Source organism: Babylonia areolata, chromosome 11 (genome assembly GCF_041734735.1).
Source record: "Babylonia areolata isolate BAREFJ2019XMU chromosome 11, ASM4173473v1, whole genome shotgun sequence".
In the NCBI taxonomy this organism is placed as follows: domain Eukaryota; kingdom Metazoa; phylum Mollusca; class Gastropoda; order Neogastropoda; family Buccinidae; genus Babylonia; species Babylonia areolata.
The window spans coordinates 24,097,959-24,109,157 of NC_134886.1; the positions used below are offsets into that span (position 1 = coordinate 24,097,959).

The 11,199-nt window shown below is 44.2% G+C and overlaps 1 long non-coding RNA gene across 1 annotated transcript; it reads left to right on the forward strand.

Annotated features, from left to right (window-relative positions):
* Positions 1-5,293: 5,293 nt before the first annotated feature.
* On the forward strand, positions 5,294-10,523 carry LOC143287428 (uncharacterized). The gene is made up of 3 exons (XR_013055957.1): positions 5,294-5,381; positions 8,966-9,127; positions 10,390-10,523. It is a non-coding gene; the product is annotated as an uncharacterized LOC143287428 (long non-coding RNA).
* Positions 10,524-11,199: the final 676 nt, after the last annotated feature.

Here is an 11,199-nt window from a genome sequence, read left to right on the forward strand (position 1 = left end):
ACACATATACTCATACATACAAACACACTCACATATTCATACAATAATTCACACAGCTACAGACATACATGTACATACACACACACGCACAGACACAGAAACACAGACACAGACAGACACACACAGACACACACACATAAACACACACAAGCCCAATACACGACTTTAACTCAGACTAAAAGCCAATGATCGACTCATTTTAACCACCTCATGTGGTATCAATATCAAATATCATATTTGTCGAATATATTGTGCATGTACGTATGCACAACATCGTGCGTGAGTGTGTGTGTGTGTGTGTGTGTGTGTGTGTGTGTGTGTGTGTGTGTGTGTGTGTGTGTGTGTGTGTGTGTGTGTGTGTGTGTGTGTGTGCACGCGTGCACGCGTGTGTTTGAGTGTGCGTGCGCGTATGTGTTGAAACTGCGCGGGATCTTTTACTACATCTGCTGGTAATGTGTTATCACAGCCTTTACCCACTCTTAATTTCTCTGGGGGTAAAACGTGTTAGTATCACAGACTTAAGCCACTCTCCGCTGGGGTAATGCATAAAGTGGTTCTGATTCTGATCTGATTAAGGATTCGAACAGCCACTCCTCATCTTCTCTGTCTATTTATATACTTCAAAAGAAAATTATTAAGAAATCATTTTATTTTATCTCATTTCTTTTTATCAAAAGGAAGCTGCAAGGCAGAGATGACGTTTCACAATTCATTACTACCTGCCCCCTTCCTATTGGTTCAGAGCGCGTGATGTCACAGTGCCCTGTCACTGTAGGGATCATGACTGATAGCTTCCCCCACTCCCCAGTACATCAGGTGTACATGATCGTTGGTGGTCTACACACCTGCCCACCTTCACTGGCTCCGGTGAGATATTCACTTTCTTTTTTTTTTCCTGTATTTTTTGGGGGGTTCTTTTTCTTTTCTTCTTCTTCTACTATCTTTCTCTGTTCAATTCTGGTACAGTCTAGTTATTTGTTTAGTTTAGTTTTGTATCGTTGTGTTGTGTTGTGTTGAGCTGTCATCTGTTTAGTTTTGTATCGTTGTGTTGTGTTGTGCTGTGCTGTGTTGAGTTGAGTTGTGAGCTGTTCAGTTTTGTATCGTTGTGTTGTGTTGTGTTGTGCTGTGTTGAGTTGAGTTGTGAGCTGTTCAGTTTTGTATCGTTGTGTTGTGTTGTGTTGTGTTGTGTTGTGATCTTTTTAGTTTTGTATCGTTGTGTTGTGTTGTGTTGTGTTGTGTTGTGTTGTGTTGTGTTGTGTTGTGTTGTGTTGTGTTGTGATCTGTTTAGTTTTGTATCGTTGTGTTGTGTTGTGTTGTGTTGTGATCTGTTTAGTTTTGTATCGTTGTGTTGTGTTGTGTTGTGACCTGTTTAGTTTTGTATCGTTGTGTTGTGTTGTGCTGTGATCTGTTTAGTTTTGTATCGTTGTGTTGTGCTGTGTTGTGATCTGTTTAGTTTTGTATCGTTGTGTTGTGTTGTGTTGAGCTGTCATCTGTTTAGTTTTGTATCGTTGTGTTGTGATCTGTTTAGTTTTGTATCGTTGTGTTGTGTTGTGCTGTGATCTGTTTAGTTTTGTATCGTTGATTTGTGTTGTGTTGTGTGTTGTGTTGTGTTGTGTTGTGTTGTGATCTGTTTAGTTTTGTATCGTTGATTTGTGTTGTGTTGTGTTGTGTTGTGTTGTGTTGTGTTGTGTTGTGATCTGTTTAGTTTTGTATCGTTGATTTGTGTTGTGTTGTGTTGTGTTGTGTTGTGTTGTGTTGTGTTGTGTTGTGACCTGTTTAGTTTTGTATCGTTGTGTTGTGTTGTGTTGTGATCTGTTTAGTTTTGTATCATTGTGTTGTGCTGTGTTGTGCTGTGATCTGTTTAGTTTTGTATCGTTGTGTTGTGCTGTGTTGTGATCTGTTTAGTTTTGAATCGTTGTGTTGTGCTGTGTTGTGTTGTGTTGTGTTGTGTTGTGTTGTGTTGTGATCTGTTTAGTTTTGTATCGTTGTGTTGTGTTGTGTTGTGTTGTGTTGTGTTGTGATCTGTTTAGTTTTGTATCGTTGTGTTGTGTTGTGTTGTGTTGTGATCTGTTTAGTTTTGTATCGTTGTGTTGTGCTGTGTTGTGTTGTGATCTGTTTAGTTTTGTATCGCTGTGTTGTGTTGTGTTGTGTTGTGTTGTGTGTTGTGTTGTGTTGTGATCTGTTTAGTTTTGTATCGCTGTGTTGTGTTGTGTTGTGTTGTGTTGTGTTGTGTTGTGTTGTGATCTGTTTAGTTTTGTATCGTTGTGTTGTGCTGTGTTGTGTTGTGATTTGTTTAGTTTTGTATCGTTGTGTTGTGTTGTGTTGTGATCTGTTTAGTTTTGTATCGTTGTGTTGTGTTGTGTTGTGTTGTGTTGTGTTGTGTTGTGTTGTGTTGTGATCTGTTTAGTTTTGTATCGTTGTGTTGTGTTGTGTTGTGTTGTGTTGTGTTGTGTTGTGTTGTGTTGTGTTGTGTTGTGTTGTGCTGTGCTGTGTTGTGATCTGTTTAGTTTTGTATCGTTGTGTTGTGTTGTGTTGTGATCTGTTTAGTTTTGTATCGTTGTGTTGTGTTGTGATCTGTTTAGTTTTGTATCGTTGTGTTGTGTTGTGTTGTGTTGTGATCTGTTTAGTTTTGTATCGTTGTGTTGTGTTGTGTTGTGTTGTGTTGTGCTGTGTTGTGATCTGTTTAGTTTTGTATCGTTGTGTTGTGTTGTGTTGTGATCTATTTAGTTTTGTATCGTTGTGTTGTGTTGTGATCTATTTAGTTTTGTATCGTTGTGTTGTGTTGTGATCTGTTTAGTTTTGTATCGTTGTGTTGTGTTGTGTTGTGTTGTGTTGTGATCTATTTAGTTTTGTATCGTTGTGTTGTGTTGTGTTGTGTTGTGCTGTGTTGTGTTGTGTTGTGCTGTGTTGTGATCTGTTTAGTTTTGTATCGTTGTGTTGTGTTGTGCTCTATTTAGTTTTGTATCGTTGTGTTGTGCTATGCTGTGTTGTGCGCTGCACCGTTGTGCTCCATTCTGTTGTGATCTTATCTGTCTATTTTGTTCTGTTTTGCATCGTTCTGTTTTATTCTGTTCTTTCTGTACCGCTCTGTTCACCCCTGTGCTGTTTCGTCTCTGTTCTTTTAAAAATAATTATCTGTCGCATTGCAAAACAGAGAAGTAATTAATCGCAGAGGAAATAAAGTTTTGAAAATGAAATATTTCAGTTCAGTCAAAGAAGCCGTGAAAATTTAGAAGAAAAATTTAGAAAATTATTTCTAAACACAGAAAAAAAAAGAAAAAAAAGGATTAAACGAAAGAATATAATAGATATAATACAGTACAGAACAGAACAGTTCTGTACTGTACTGTACTGTACTGTACTACATTGCATTGCACTCAGTTCAATTCTATTCTGTTCGAAATGTTGTGTCGAGTTGCGTCGTGCCGTATTCTCTTCTGTTCTCTTCTACATCACTGTTCTCTTCGTGCTAGGGTGTGTGTGTGTGTGTGTGTGTGTGTGTGTGTGTGTGTGTGTGTGTGTGTGTGTGTGTGTGTGTGTGTGTGTTCTAGCGTACGTGCGCGTGTTTGTGTGTCTGTGATTTAGCTTCCTCATCCCCCCCCATCCCCCTCCCCCGCCCCGCGCATGTGCCTGCGTGTATGTATGTTTTATTTTATGAATGTATTGAACACATTTATATTCACCAGGCAAGACATATTTGTTTTAAAATAAATATTTTATTCGAGTTTAACATTTAATACATACAGACGGACGTACAAAACCAACATCCGAAATCAACAATATTTGCCACTGTGCACCACCTAAACTGCAAATCAGGAAAACAACAACACAACACCGTCTTCATACAGAGAAAAAACAGAAACAAAAAAGTCACATGCACTGTATAAAACAAGTAAATAAATGAAAGGAAAAAGAAAATAAATAAAAGAACAAACGTTACATTCGTGGTTGTCTCTACTCCTCCTCGTTGCCTTCAATCATTTTTATGTATGGGTACCATTTTCTAGAAAATACTATCGACATCATTTCCATCGAGTGTATATATTTTTCGGTTTTATATAATAAATTACGTTTCTTAGGTCTGTTAGGAAGTACTTTATACATGGTTTGATTTTATTTATTCTGCATTTATAAATGAAATGTTTCGCCACTAGAATGATATAGTCAAATATTTCACCTGGTTTTTGTAATATCATCATTTGAAAGCACATTACCAGGGACACTGTTGAAAGCACATTACCAGGGACACAGTTGAAAGCACATTACCAGGGACACTGTTGAAAGCACATTACCAGGGACACAGTTGAAAGCACATTACCAGGGACACTGTTGAAAGCACATTACCAGGGACACGGCTGAAAGCACATTACCAGGGACACTGTTGAAAGCACATTACCAGGGACACAGTTGAAAGCACATTACCAGGGACACTGTTGAAAGCACATTACCAGGGACACAGTTGAAAGCACATTACCAGGGACACTGTTGAAAGCACATCACCAGGGACACGGCTGAAAGCACATTACCAGGGACACTGTTGAAAGCACATTACCAGGGACACTGTTAAAAGCACATTACCAGGGACACTGTTGAAAGCACATTACCAGGGACACTGTTAAAAGCACATTACCAGGGACACTGTTGAAAACACATTACCAGGGACACGGCTGAAAGCACATTACCAGGGACACTGTGAGCTGCACATCTCTTGTTTGTTTATCATTGATTGAACTATGTGTGTGCTGGCCTTCCCATTGATTGAACTATGTGTGTGCTGGCCTTCCCATTGATTATAATCATTGATTGAACTATGTGTGTGCTGGCCTTCCCATTGATTGAACTATGTGTGTGCTGGCCTTCCCATTGAACTATGTGTGTGCTGGCCTTCCCATTGATTATAATCATTGATTGAACTATGTGTGTGCTGGCCTTCCCATTGATTATAATCATTTCATTTGACAATGCATAACGAAAACTAACTTCAACCAAATGTAAAACTCTGAGATCCCTCTGAAAATTGATTTGTCGTCACTGAACTGCTTACGCGCGCGCGCGCGCGCGCACACACACACACACACACACACACACACACACACACACACACACACACACACACACACACACACACACACACACACACACACACACACACACCTTCTACCCTCTTTTTTTCCCAGTTATCTCGCAAACTCTTGTAGATTTTTTACATGTCACAAGCACCATCTTTTATTTCATCAAACGATGAAACAAGTGTGAAATCTAACTTTGAACAGTCTCCTTTTCAGAAGTACTACAGGGATGAAGCTCATATCTGACTGGAGGAAAACAGCCAAGGAAAACAGATTGACGTATGGGCCTGAATTAACCGGAATGTAATGAAGGTGAGGAGGAAGTTGTCACCTCTCTTTAATTAACACGAGATGGGCGAGACTTCGGAATGTTGCATACCCCTTCGCCACTCGCCCCCGATACATTCTATCCATCATCCCCCTCTGTCCCTCTCTATCACCCACCTCTGTCCCTCTCTATCACTCACCTCTGTCCCTCTCTATCATCCACCTCTGTCCCTCTCTATCACCCACCTCTGTCCCTCTCTATCACCCCCTCTGTCCCTCTCTATCACCCCCTCTGTCCCTCTCTATCACCCCCCTCTGTCCCTCTCTATCACTCACCTCTGTCCCTCTCTATCACCCCCCTCAGTCCCTCTCTATCATCCACCTCTGTCCCTCTCTATCACCTCCCTCAGTCCCTCTCCATCATCCCCCTCTGTCCCTCTCTATCACCCACCTCTGTCCCTCTCTATCACCCACCTCTGCCCCCACTCTATCACCCCCCTCTGTCCCTCTCTATCACCACCCTCTGTCCCTATCACCCACCTCTGTCCCTCTCTATCACCCACCTCTGTCCCTATCACCCACCTCAGTCCCTCTCTATCACCCACCTCTGTCCCTCTCTATCACCCCCCTCTGTCCCTCTCTATCACCCCCCTCTGTCCCTCTCTATCACCCACCTCTGTCCCTCTCTATCACCCCCCTCTGTCCCTCTCTATCACCCACCTCTGTCCCTCTCTATCACCCACCTCTGTCCCTCTCTATCATCCCCCTCTGTCCCTCTCTATCACCCACCTCTGTCCCTATCACCTCCTTCTGTCCCTCTCTATCACCCACCTCTGTCCCTCTCTATCACCCACCTCTGTCCCTATCACCTCCTTCTGTCCCTCTCTATCACCCACCTCTGTCCCTCTCTATCATCCCCCTCTGTCCCTATCACCTCCTTCTGTCCCTCTCTATCAGCCTCTCTGTCCCTCTCTATCATCCACCTCTGTCCCTCTCTATCACCCACCTGTCCCTCTCTATCTTCCCCCTCTGTCCCTCTCTATCTCCCCCCTCTGTCCCTCTCTATCATCCCCCTCTGTCCCTATCATCCCCCTCTATCCTCTCTATCACCTCCTTCTGTCCCTCTCTATCACTCCCCTCTGTCCCTCTCTATCACCCACCTCTGTCCCTCTCTATCACCCACCTCTGTCCCTCTCTATCATCACCTCTGTCCCTCTCTACCATCCCCCTCTGTCCCTCTCTATCACCCCCCTCTGTCCCTCTCTATCACCCTCTCTGTCCCTCTCTATCATCCCCCTCTGTCCCTATCACCTCCTTCTGTCCCTCTCTATCACCCCCCTCTGTCCCTCTCTATCACCCCCCTCTGTCCCTCTCTATCACCCACCTCTGTCCCTCTCTATCATCCCCCTCTGTCCCTCTCTATCATCTCCCCTCTGTCCGTCTCTATCACCCCCCTCTGTCCCTATCACCCCCCTCTGTCCCTCTCTATCACCCCCCTCTGTCCCTCTCTATCACCCCCCTCTGTCCCTATCACCCCCCTCTGTCCCTCTCTATCATCCCCCTCTGTCCCTCTCTATCATCCCTCTCTGTCCCTCTCTATCATCCCCCTCTGTCCCTCTCTATCACCCACCTCTGTCCATCTCTATCACCCCCCTCTGTCCCTCTCTATCACCCCCCTCTGTCTCTCTCTATCACCCACCTCTGTCCCTCTCTATCACCCACTGTCCCTCTCTATCATCCCCCTCTGTCCCTCTCTATCACCCACCTCTGTCCCTCTCTATCATCTCCCCTCTGTCCCTCTCTATCACCCACCTCTGTCCCTCTCTATCACTCACCTCTGTCCCTCTCTATCATCCCCCTCTGTCCCTCTCTATCACCCACCTCTGTCCCTCTCTATCACCCACCTCTGTCCCTCTCTATCACCCCCCCTCTGTCCCTCTCTATCACCCACCTCTGTCCCTCTCTATCACCCACCTCTGTCCCTCTCTATCACACCCCCCCTCTGTCCCTCTCTATCACCCACCTCTGTCCCTCTCTATCACCCACCCCTATCCCTCTATATCATCTCCCCTTTGTTCCTCTCCATCATCCCCCTCTGTCCCTCTCTATCACCCACCCCTATCCCTCTATATCATCTCCCCTTTGTTCCTCTCCATCATCCCCCTCTGTCCCTCTCTATCACCCCCCCCCCCTCTGTCCCTCTCTATCACCCACCTCAGTCCCTCTCTATCACCTCCCTCTGTCCCTCTCTATCATCCCCCTATGTCCCTCTCTATCACTCACCTCTGTCCCTCTCTATCACTCACCTCTGTCCCTCTCTATCACCCACCTCAGTCCCTCTCTATCACCTCCCTCTGTCCCTCTCTGTCACCCACCTCTGTCCCTCTCTATCACTCACCTCTGTCCCTCTCTATCACCCACCTCAGTCCCTCTCTATCACCTCCCTCTGTCCCTCTCTGTCACCCACCTCTGTCCCTCTCTATCACTCCCCTCTGTCCCTCTCTATCACCCACCTCTGTCCCTCTCTATCACCCACCTCTGTCCCTCTCTATCATCCCCCTCTGTCCCTCTCTATCACCCACCTCTGTCCCTCTCTATCACCCCCCTCTGTCCCTCTCTATCATCCACCTCTGTCCCTCTCTATCACCCACCTCTGTCCCTCTCTATCACTCACCTCTGTCCCTCTCTATCACCCCCCTCTGTCCCTCTCTATCATCCACCTCTGTCCCTCTCTATCACCACCCTCTGTCCCTATCACCCACCTCTGTCCCTCTCTATCACCCACCTCTGTCCCTATCACCCCCCTCTGTCCCTCTCCATCATCCCCCTCTGTCCCTCTCTATCACCCCCCCTCTGTCCTTCTCTATCACCCCCCCTGTCCCTCTCTATCACCCACCTCTGTCCCTCTCTATCATCCCCCCACCCCTTAGCTTTCCTCGTTTTGTCTAACATATTTTCATATGTTGTGGGTTAAGATGCAGCGAATATTGAAACACAGTTCGTATCTAATTATAATAACGACCATGGTCATACTATTACAAGGACTGCCATTACTAATGATGATATTGATGATCGATAGGTAAACAAATGAAACAACATAAAACAAAGTACTACTACTACTAAGAATATAATAATGATGATGAGGGTGACAATTTGATAATGATAACGATAATAATAATGATAATACTAGACAACTGAACCATTTTGGAGACCACTTGCCTCTCACTTTTCTCTCTCTCTGTCTCTGTCTCTCTCTCTCTTTCTTTCTTTGTCGCTGACTCTGTACCTTCTCTGCCGCCGCCATTCTGTCCGTCTGTCTGTCTCTCGACACAACATTTGAGTCTTCTATTATCTTTTCGAACACACCGAATAGATGACAATAGTGATAAAGATAACGAACTTTTATCAGTCGATGAACCAGTGAATCAGTGAATCTGTCTATGTTTTTTATTTTTATTTTTTAAAATTATTTTTTGTGAAGTCTTCCTGTGGTTGAAGAAGGCTGTTTTTCGAATACATGCGTCTGTGCTGTCCCATATATCAAAATGACTGAGTGATGTGTTATTTATTGTGCTGATTTGCAGGTTATACACGAATTCTTCATCCTTTTTCTTTCCATTATTTTCCAGAACAAGGACCCCCAGTGACACAAAAACACAAACATGGCAGTCGATGGGCAAGGATACAACAGTTGCCATTCCGTTCTCCGCCCTCTGTTTCTGGTCATCGTCGTTACGCTGTTACAAACACCTCCCCCTGCTTCTGGATTCGGTCTGGGTTCTCAAATACAAGTGGGCTATTGTCTCCATGTTCTCCTCCATTTCACATTCCTTCTTCTCTTTGCCCATCCTTCCTCCTTCTTCCCATTCCTTCTCTTTGTCCATCCTTCCCCCTTCTTCCCATTCCTTCTTCTCTTTGTCCATCCTTCCCCCTTCTTCCCATTCCTTCTCTTTGTCCATCCTTCCCCCTTCTTCCTATTCCTTCTTCTCTTTGTCCATACTTCCCCCTTCTTCCCATTCCTTCTCTTTGTCCAACCTTCCCCCTTCTTCCCTTTCTTTCTTCTCTTTGTCCAACCTTCCCCCTTCTTCCTATTTCTTCCCTTTGTCCATCCTTCCCCCTTCTTCCCATTCCTTCTTCTCTTTGTCCATCCTTCCCCCTTCTTCCCATTCCTTCTTCTCTTTGTCCATCCTTCCCCCTTCTTCCCATTCCTTCTTCTCTTTGTCCATCCTTCCCCCTTCTTCCCATTCCTTCTTCTCTTTGTCCATCCTTCCCCCTTCTTCCCATTCCTTCTTCTCTTTGTCCATCCTTCTCCCTTCTTCCCATTCCTTCTTCTCTTTGTCCATACTTCCTCCTTCTTCCCATTCATTCTCTTTGTCCATCCTTCCCCCTTCTTCCTATTCCTTCTTCTCTTTGTCCATACTTCCCCCTTCTTCCCATTCCTTCTTCTCTTTGTCCATCATCCCCCCTTCTCCCCATTCCTTCTCTCATTCCTCCTTCTTCCCATTCCTTCTTCTCTTTGTCCATCCTTCCCCCTTCTCCCCATTCCTTCTCTTTGTCCATCCTTCCCCCTTCTTCTATTTCTTCTCTTTGTCCATCCTTCCCCCTTCTTCCCATTCCTTCTTTTCTTTGTCCATCCTTTCCCCTTCTTCCCATTCCTTCTTTTCTTTGTCCATCCTTCCTCCTTCTTCCCATTCCTTCTCTTTGTCCATCCTTCCTCCTTCTTCCTATTTCTTTCTTCTTCTTTTTTTTAAAAATTTGGATTTCCCCTCTTAATTGATCACTCATCCATTTTCAGAAAGAGAGAGAGAGAGAGAGAGAGAGAGAGAGAGAGAGAGAGAGAGAGAGAGAGAGAGAGAGAGAGAGAGAGATTAAAAAAACTTTATTACTTAAGGACAAAGATTTTAGGCATTGCCTTGTCTTCCAATCTGTCCTTGTGGCGACAAAAACAAAGAGAGAGAGAGAGAGAGATGGTGGGGGGGGGGGGGGTCAATAAATCATTAACGTAGGTAGACAGATGACATAGCCGTGTACACGTCATCACTGTTGCTTACAGGCCAATTTCGGGGTGTACTGCAATCGCCGAGCAGGTCAGCGATTCCCAGTTCACGCTGACGTCATCAGATGCGGTGGTTTATGCGCTCCCCGAGGTGACGTCAGAAACTTGTTTACCATCAGAGTTAATGCCTCCAGCTACTTCAGCGAGAGTGTGCAAGGTAAACGTTTCCTCACAGTCACTGGTGTCAGGATGACTGCACTGTGATTGCTTCCTGATTAAATATACAGAAAATATATTAAACTCATTTGGAATGATGAATAAATCTAAATGCTGTGACACCCACTATTCCTTGTTGTATATTCTTGGCAAAATTGTTCATTAAAAAAAAAAAAAAATTATGATAGATCTTGAAACAGTCCGAGGATGACTTAAGGTTTTCGCGACAACCATGTATCTTAGACACGACGATATGTTACCAGATGATTGTCTGAAAGATAAAGAATGAAATTAGTTTATATTCTTGGGCTACTGTTTCGTGTGTTATTTATGAAATGCTGTGTATTTATGAGGGTTTAACGTGCAGCACAAAATCCAATCAAGTGCGATGTAATACAATACAATACAAATACAGTAGAAATAAATATGGGTTACAATACAATGGGATACCATTTCATACGATGGCGGCTCAATTGTTTAGTACAACAATCCAAAACAAAATAAGCAACATCATCATCATGATCATCATGATTATCATCATCAGCAGCAGCAGCATCACCACCACCACCATCACCATGGACAAAAAAACAACAAAGAAACGGCATCACCAACACCACCATTACCTTTACTACCACCACCACCATTATCCCA